The sequence below is a fragment of the Crocodylus porosus genome, unplaced genomic scaffold, assembly GCF_001723895.1.
Source record: "Crocodylus porosus isolate Cpor-Errol unplaced genomic scaffold, CroPor_comp1, whole genome shotgun sequence".
NCBI lineage: Eukaryota > Metazoa > Chordata > Crocodylia > Crocodylidae > Crocodylus > Crocodylus porosus.
The window spans coordinates 17,583,588-17,592,290 of record NW_017728911.1 but is presented as its reverse complement, the minus strand read 5'-3'; the positions used below and the strand labels follow the sequence as shown (position 1 = coordinate 17,592,290).

Genomic DNA, 8,703 nt, shown 5'->3' with positions numbered 1-8,703 from the left:
CCCCTCTTGGCTAAGCAGGGAAGTTGCAGCTCTCCTGCAGAAAAAGAAAGAGGTGTACAAATAATGGAAGCTTGGGACAGCCTCTAAGGAAGACTACTTAACAGTAGCCCACACTTGTAGAGACCAGATTAGGCAAGCTAAAGCAGAAACCAAACGAAAACTAGTTACAAGAATCAAGGACAACAAGAAGTCCTTCTTTAGCTACATAGGGAATAAAAGGAAAACTAATGGGAGTGTGAGGCTGCTGCTCAATGCCTCAGGAGACCTGGTCACTACCACTCAGGAAAAAACGGAGCTCCTAAATGACTACTTTCCTGGGTCTTTCACAAGACCAAGGGGAACAACATGCCAGGTAGGGCTTCAAGAAGGATGTTGATTGCTTCAAGAAGGATGTTAATAGACTCAGGAGGGTCCCAGAGGAGGGCCACTCATTTGGTTAGGAGCTTACAGGACAGGCCCTGTGGGGAAAGACTGAGGGACCTGGACCTCTTTAGCCTCCACAAGAGAAGGCTGAGAGATGATCTTGTGGCCGCCTACAAATTCATTAGGGGGACATAGCAAGGGATCAGAGACGCTCTGTTTGCCAGGGCACCTCTTGGGGTAACAAGGAACAATGGTCACAAACTGACAAAGCAGATTTAAGCTGGACATCAGGAAAAACTTCTTTACAGTAAAGGTGACCAAAATTTGGAATGGGCTTCCAAGGGAGGAGGTGCTCTCCCCTACCTTGGGGGTCTTTAAGAGAAGGCTGGATAGGCATCTGGCTGGGGTCATCTGACCCCAGCACTTTCCTGACTAGGCAGGGGGTCGGACTCGATGATCTGCTGAGGTCCCTTCCAACCTTAGCATCTATGAATCCATGAGAACAAGCAGAGTGGGATTGACACCGTTCCCACTATTGCCATAGAATTGGTGTACAATCACTTAAAAAATTAGACGTATATAAAAAACCAGCAGGACCAGATGAACTCCACCCAAGAGTACTGCAAGAGTTGGCCGAAGTAAATCGCAGAGCTCCTGGCAAAGGTCTTTCAAAAAATCATGGGCCTCTGGAGAAATCCCAGGGGACAGGAAGAGAACCAATGTTGTGTCCATCTTCAAGGAAGGGAAGCATGAAGACCCGGGAAAGCTAATTGGCCTGTAGTTAACTTCTATTCCAGGGAAAATCCTAGAAACTTTCAAAGAGGCTATGTGACAAACTTGCAGAAGGCATGATACTGAATGACAACCAGCATGGCTTCATTGCAGGGAGTTCTTGTCTGACCAACCTCATTTCTTTCTATGAACATGTGACTCATCACCTGGACAAGAGAAAAGCAGTTGACATCATATACCTCAACTTCCAGAAAGCCTTTGACCTGGTATCCCATGAGGTACTGATCAGAGAACTGGAAGATAATCGGGCTCAACTGCAGGACCATCAAGTGGATGTGAAACTGGCTGCAGGGTAGGACACAGAGTCCAGTGTCATCCTGGCAAGATGTGGGCAGTGGCGTACCCCAGGGGTCGGTATTTGGCTCAGTGCTGTTCAGTATATTCATCAATGACCTGGATGAGGGGTTGAAAAGCCCATTGGCCAAGTTCACGAACAACACCAAAATATGGGGTTGTGCAGACACACCCACAGATAGGCTGCAGTTACAAGCCGACCTAGACAGGCTGGCATGTTGGGCAGAACAGAAACAGATGAGGTTCAGCACAGAGAAATGCAAAGTGCTGCATCTGGGAAGCAAGAACCCCCAGCGCACCTACAGGCTGGGCATTGATAACCTGACCAGCACTACAAATGAAAGGGATCTGGGGGTAACAATAGACCCCAGCATAAATTAGCTGACAATCTAACACAGTAGCTGCTGAAAAGTAGCCAATGCAGAGCCAATAAAACTCTGGAGATGCATTGATTGATACATGCCAATAAATCCAAAGAAGTGATTCTCCCACTTTACTCAACTTTGGTGCGGCCACAGATGGAGTACTGCATCCAGTTCTGGGCACGTCAACAAGAACGTGCTAAAGCTCGAGAGGGTCCAGAGAAGGGCCACCCTATGGTCAGGGATGTGCATGGTATAGGAGAGGCTGAGGGATCTCGGACTCTTCAGCCTAAAGAAAAGAAGGCTGAGAGGGGGACCTGACTGTGGCTTACCACTATGTCAGAGGTGTACATCAGGGGCTCGGTGAACAACTGTTCACCAGGGTGCCCTGGGGGAAAGCTAGAAACAACGGTCACGGTCACAAACTCCTGGAAGGTAGTTTCAGGCTGAACATTAGGAAAAACTTCTTCACAACGAGGGTGTCCAGACTATGGAACAAGCTCCCCCCGGAGGTGGTGCAAACATCTACCCTAGAGGTCTTCAAGAGAAGACTGGATGGTCACCTGGCTGAGGCCACCTGACCCCAGATGTCTTTCTCTTTCCTGCTCATGCAGGAGGCTGCAATGACCCTCCAGGGTCCTTTCCAGACCTATGATTCCAAAAGGGTCAGGGGAGCTAGAAGAGTTTTCAGTGGAGAATTTGATTTCAACTTGATTTCCTTAAATTTTTTTATAGCTCTGCCTAACAATCTTTTCAGCATCATAAGGACAGAATTTGTTCCTGGTTGAATGCTCTATTTTAAAAAACCCTAATCAAAATGAGTTTGTTTCTCATTACCTGTTACTTCGTGCTAAGAGATTTGCTTCTACAGGACACTGAATTATGTCAACAAGCACTTTCATTTTTGGCAGCAAATGTTTGTGGTTTAGTCCAATGATTGATGTCAGGCTCTTTCATACAGTATTTTCTACATCTGCTTTTGCTGAGTCTCTTCAATTCTACTTATTCTATGCCAATTTCATGGTGTTCCCATACAGTGCACATTTCTTAGATCACCTAGAATTTACGTATTTATTTTTACAAAGGTCACCACAAGTTGTCTCATCTTGTAGATTTTACATCTGCCACACTAAAAGAAAGTTATTTTTTTGGGAACACTCTTGGGCCTTTCGGGCCATGGCTGATGAGCCAAAACACAGTTCTAGCAACCAGTAAAAATCTTGTACTTTGCTCAGAAAATGCATTGGCTCCCCAAGTTATTGACTTAACTAGGCATCAAAGCAATGAGCCCTGCAACAAACTGGGAAATATTCATTATGTGGATAATGTACATGTGTCTATATGTAAGTGTGAAATGTTACTTGCTCTGAATTTCAATCAAATGGCTTATTAGAGGACAAAAGCAGAAAAGGCAAAACAATAATACAGATACTCATCTGTACCAAAGAAAGGGAAGCTATCAATTGAAGAATAACCTCTACATGGCTCCATCCAGGCTAAAACATGTTACTCTTTCCGGGGCTAAAACTAGGATCAAGAGAAGCTACTAAACCATTACAAGACCTGGCTTTGAAAAGGGAGAGAGTTTGAGTTGAGGGAGGATGACCAGGGAGAGCTGATAACCACTGATAGGGATGCAAGCAACTAGTCAAATTGACAAAGGGAGGGTCGTGGCCTGCAACAACCAGCCTTGGTGCTCACATTACAGCCTAAGTTGCAGCCACCAAGCAGCTTCGGTGTCACAGCAAATGGCTAACACCCATATAGCCCCTCAGGGGAAAGTCTTCCATATGCCTGGATTAATAGGCCTGCTGAATATCACAGCTGGAAACCAGGGGGGGTTATAAACCAGAAATGCAGCCATGCCTACTTCAAAGTGAAGTGGACACACAGGAATGTCACTTAAGATGTAAAAAGCAATTGGGGCTCATAGTAGAGGTGATATCTTTTATCAGACCAACAAGATTTTTGCAAAAAAATTTCTTTAATTGCAGGCTTTTGGGCACAAACACCCTTCATCAGGTTTCAGAGAAAAGATGGTAAAAGTCCTCCTGGGTAGAAATGAAAGTTCACATTTCACAGAGGAGTCAAAAGATGGAATACTCGCTCCACTGGGCAGACAGTTCTTAGCTGATGGGCATATTCTCAGCTTTCTTGTGGGGCTTTGTGGTAATGCAAGTTACCTTGAGCAAAGGCAGAAATAGTATCTCAGGTTACAGGTGGTCAAAATTGCTTCCTGCTTGGGAAATTATGAAGATTTAATTTTTTTAAATTGGCTAAAATTCGGTATCTTCCATGCATCAGGTATCCAGGTTGTAGCTATATGAGATATCATCTCTACTATAAGCCCTGATTGCTTTTTCCTCTAGACCAGGACAGCTACGACCTGGATTAAGAGCACATTCACCAGTACTAATGAAGAAAAACTTAGCTAAATCATACCAACCAAATATCATTAAAAAATTAAATTCCAAAATAACAAGCTATCAGACTAATACTTTAGAGAGTGGGTGGTGTTTTGTTTTTTTTTTAAAGTAGAATAGGTTAAGAAAATAGTTTTTAAATGCAGGATACTTCACAGAAATGCAAAAATCTTTTTTGCATGATACCTTTTATGAGACCAACTAGGAAATCTCAAAAAATCATTTGAGCCAAGACTTCTAGATTTTTTGCATTTCTTTTTCTCTCAGACCAACACGGCTACCAAATACATCCCTGAAACATGTAAGATGCTGAATTTTAGCTGATTTTGGATTTTAAATTGCATTGCAGAACAACAAGAAAGATTTTTAACCTCCCTGCCTGCCATATGACCTCCAGTGAAGGACTCCTACCTGATCTACACAACAAAGAGCAACTCAGAACAACTCACAAAGACATTTACAGCGACCCAGAAGGACAGATTTCCATTTCCAACTCCCTCTGTGCAAAAATTAAGTTTATTTCCTACCTATGGGGACTTTTTACCATCTTTATTTTTCCCAGAGCCTGATGAAAGGCATTTGAAGCTTGGAGAAAAAGATATTTGTTTTGCAATTTCCTAGCTGATCTAATAAAAAGGTATCATTTCTGAACCAAGAGTTCTAGATTTCTGATTTATTTTTGTCTCAGACCAACACGGCTATGAAGTACATCCCAGATAATTAACATGCACTTTAAATTACTTAGAAATATTGCATAAATTTTAAAAATATTGACAACTGAAATATTTCTGACTTCTTAAACCACAATGAAGCTTAATATTACTAATATTATCTAGAATAATTTCTATCTAGAAGAGCAGGAAAAAAAGTTTATAATGGGTCTAGCACTGGGAAATACTTGCATGAAAAATCAGTAAGTATAATAACCTGGAGCAAAGCTCCCTGTAAGTCAGTTGTTTACAAAGGAAGAGGATACTAATTTCAACGAGGAAAAAACTTCTTTGGATATCTATGTTCAAGAATTTGGAGTCTCACCCTGCTACATATAATAAATTGACTAAGGCAGGCAGAGGTATAAAACCAGTACTTCATGCACATCAAAAAAGCTGCTTATGTTCACAATAAATACTGCCTCAGTGTTTAATAAGATTATTTAATTTCTTCTCATCAAGAAAAAACAAGATGTGATGGCTTCAGGGCTAAGCAACCATGAGTTTGGGAGATATCTTGTGACTTTCCCACAAAAAGGAAGGAAGTAGTGTTCAATAGGCAATTCCTCCTGGAGGGTTATGGTTGGCAGGGATGTCAGCTTTACAGTTTGCTACCTTGGGAGAAAGCACAGTGGTGATAAGTGCCAAAACATGCTTTGGTTGTAGTGAGATGGGGTAAAGGACAGTAACCAAATAAATAGAAGAGAACATTTCAGGAATATCATTTGAGCTGCAGGTCCTTTTGACACAAATTATTTTAGCTTTGGAATTAGAGCCTACATTTTCTTTAAAAAAATAAAAATAAAAAGAGACATCAAGCACTGTTTGCTGTACAACTGAACAGATTGGTTTCTTCTGTCACTAATATATTTGTTGCATCCAAGAGCAAGCATTGCCATGTTGAACACACAGATTAAAAATAATAATAATAAACCACCACGAAGAACAGAACCTACCCATAAAACTGAGCAAAAAATTTTAGGCAGATAGCAAATTAGGTGAAAAATATACTTGGAGGGAACAGCTGGTACATCTGGCAAATACCAGAGGGTTCAGCTGAGAAAAAAAAAAAAATGTCAAAATTGTATTTAATTTAGGAAAAGTCAATGTTCTCTTTCAATGTTTTTGAAACAAAACATTTCAGCTTTTACTTTCACAACTGACCAAGATTTTTAAAAATTTAAAGGGTTAAATCATTCAAAACAATTTCCTTTCAGCTTGAAACAAAAATGCTTTGGACTGATCCAATATAAAATTGGGAGGGGGGAATTTAGATAGATAGAAAACTTAAAAGTTCCATTTTGGGTCCAAAAAATTACCCATTTTTCCGGTTCAACCACAGAATTGGCTTTATGCAATCAGCTCTTCTGAGAAAACTGTCATGTGATATCTCAACATAAATGATATGCCCTTCTACCAGCTGAAATGGGAGAAAGAGAGCTATTCTCTTTCAGAAGAGATTATTTAACATCTGATGCAGAAGCAAAGCCTGGGTATGACTCACTAGTTTGGACCCTTATAATCATTCAGAATCCCACTAACAATAAGTGGGCCTCTGTACTGACAAAGGAGCTTATTCCAGGCCATAATAATCAGACCTTTTGCTCTAAACCATTTTATCCTTTATAAGTAACAAAAAACTTACATATTACTATAATGCTTTGAATAACTATAGGAGTTAAACCTTACCCTTAGAAGGTCAGAAGGCCATACTACAAAACCCATTAAAGAAATCCTGTTGCAGTTCTGTTCTAGATTTACAAGGCAATCACCATTCGCCTAATAGTATCTAGCTAATACATTTAGTCATAAGGGTTACTAATTTGGTCTTAAAATAATTATGACCTTAGGCTATGACCCAAATACTATTCAGTTGCACTGTTTACAGATTAGAAGCATGGGGCTAAAAGGGACCCTTGGGTTGTTTTGTTCAGTTCCCTGCTATTATAAGGCAACCACGTCACAATCCTGATCATAAATTTACAGAGTTGCATTTTAAAAATTAGTAAGGTTTCTTGCCCCACTGGTCCTGTTTGAAGATGAAGTCCAAAGAGTTACTGCAGATTGCTCATACAGGGTGAAAGCAGTAATTTAGTTACAGCAGAGTAATCTGAGAAATACTTTGTAAGTAAATATATAAAAAAACACCCTAAAGTACTTCCAACTTCAAAAGTTTTTCAAATTATTTCATAATAATACTATCTGCAGCCTCTGCTAGTATTAGCTCAGGTTCCACAACACCCGTTACATTTTACCCAGTCAGACTGGTTTTCACCTCCAGGACTTACAACCAAACAGAATTATCTCCCAGAGACCTGAGGAAGTATACTGTGATACCTAAAAGCTTGCCTACGTCCCTCAACCACGCAGCTGGTCCAATAAAAGATATCACTGACAAGAATACTTGTCTCATTTCCTAGACCATCATGACAACATCATTTTGATACTACCAAAACACAACTACCCTAATTCTAAAATAAAAAACACTTTTTCCTTAGCACTGAATAGTTACAATTTAATTACATGCAAAAGTAAGCAGTAGCACATTCTACATAAGGCCAGGTATGACATTTTACAGTTTTAAGCATCTTTCCACCTCTAGACTGTTGGTGCAGTAGTTAGGAAGTCAAAATGATTAAATCTATTTGTCCAGATACAATTAACTTCCTCAGAAATAATGCTGTAAGACATAAGAAGAGATATCAGTTAAAAAAGAAATAAATAAAGATTTACATACCTGGGTTTAACAGCAGCAAAGAGACACCTTTTTACAAATCTACTTTAAGCTATAAGCCAGAGTTGATACAATTTGGATCTCTTGAACACCATACCCATATAGCAAGGCTGTTTTTCATCTACAATTGATACCAGGAGTGTAAAACAAATAGTTTAGAATAATGGTTTTAAAATCATCATTGCACTCAAAAGCTTTGCTTTTTATTCAGTAGTCTACAAAAGCTATCAGCACCACACAAACACTGCAACCCAACTAATTACTTTCAGCTGTTTGTCATGTGGTCTTGCTGACTGATCAAATGACTTCTTTTCCTCCTTTCACAAACTGAGCAATCAATTTAATTAAAATTATCCTTTACCAGGTAAAAAAAAAAAATATCTCAAAACTCCGCTTAAATCAGGGACCAAGTATGTTCACTTGAATAAGAGTGCCTTATTTAAAACAAACAAACAAACAAAAAATACCAAAACTGCCAAAGCACCCCTCGACCCCACCCATGAATATGTTTTCACAGATATTTGTAAATGGGATGCCGAAGACATGGCTTTCCTTTCTTTAAAAGGCAAAAGAGTAAAAAACTTAATGAAGCAGGACATTTGTGTGGGAGGACAATAACCAGTTACCCTCTACCACACAGTGCAGAATTATCTGCAAAATCTCACTTCCCATGCTTAACAGACACTGCCAGGATGGCTGCGTGGGCACCCCCTTGTTCTATACAGTGCAACAAGGCACTGTATGGTTGCAGGAATTTACCTGCAAGGGATTAACTGAAGGATTAGGGTCCTAATAAATAAATGTCCTTAAATGTGAACAAACAAGCTTTTATCCATGATACCAAGTTGAAAAGGTTTTTTCCTAGCACTAAAATCTTAGTTTAAATAACATTTGAAAAGACTATAAGCCATTTACTTCTATTTCTTCTCTAACACAGTACAAACTACTCTGTATCAGAGCCTTTATGTACAGAAATCACTGCCTCTTGAAAAGCTATTCGGTAGGCTACTTAGAGTTATCACACA

The 8,703-nt window shown here is 39.9% G+C and overlaps 1 protein-coding gene across 1 annotated transcript in view; it reads right to left on the bottom strand.

The window, feature by feature from the left end:
* Positions 1–7,864, bottom strand: part of RAB27A (RAB27A, member RAS oncogene family) — a 45,443-nt gene extending 37,579 nt beyond the window's left edge. The window contains exon 1 of the mRNA XM_019533539.1: positions 7,682–7,864. The gene's annotated coding sequence lies outside the window, so the exon portion shown is untranslated. The remainder of the gene's footprint in view (positions 1–7,681) is intronic.
* Positions 7,865–8,703: the final 839 nt, after the last annotated feature.